The sequence below is a fragment of the Penaeus monodon genome, chromosome 34, assembly GCF_015228065.2.
Source record: "Penaeus monodon isolate SGIC_2016 chromosome 34, NSTDA_Pmon_1, whole genome shotgun sequence".
Lineage (NCBI taxonomy): Eukaryota > Metazoa > Arthropoda > Malacostraca > Decapoda > Penaeidae > Penaeus > Penaeus monodon.
Window position 1 is genome coordinate 1837213 of NC_051419.1, and position 363 is coordinate 1837575.

Below are 363 nucleotides of genomic sequence, written 5' to 3' on the forward strand. Positions count from 1 at the left end.
TTGGGGGGGACGCGGCGGGAAATTGAGACGAAAAAAAACGGATTGCCTATCATGTAGAATTCCTTTCGTAATTTGCCACGTGGGAACATCACCAGACATCGACAAGAACTCTGAATGTGTATTTTATCGAATGCTTTCCATATCCAGGTTCCTCTGCGCATCTACATCACAGGCTTAGAATAGTGTTCTCTGGATTGTAATACTAGTGGATCTGTAATAAAGAACAGAACATTGGGAACAGATTATAAGACAGCAGGAGGAAGATATACAATGCCTGCTTGATAAAGGCTTATCCATTAAAGTATAGATCACAAACTCATTACGAACATTGTGCGTGTAGATATGAGAGTCATAACTACTAAT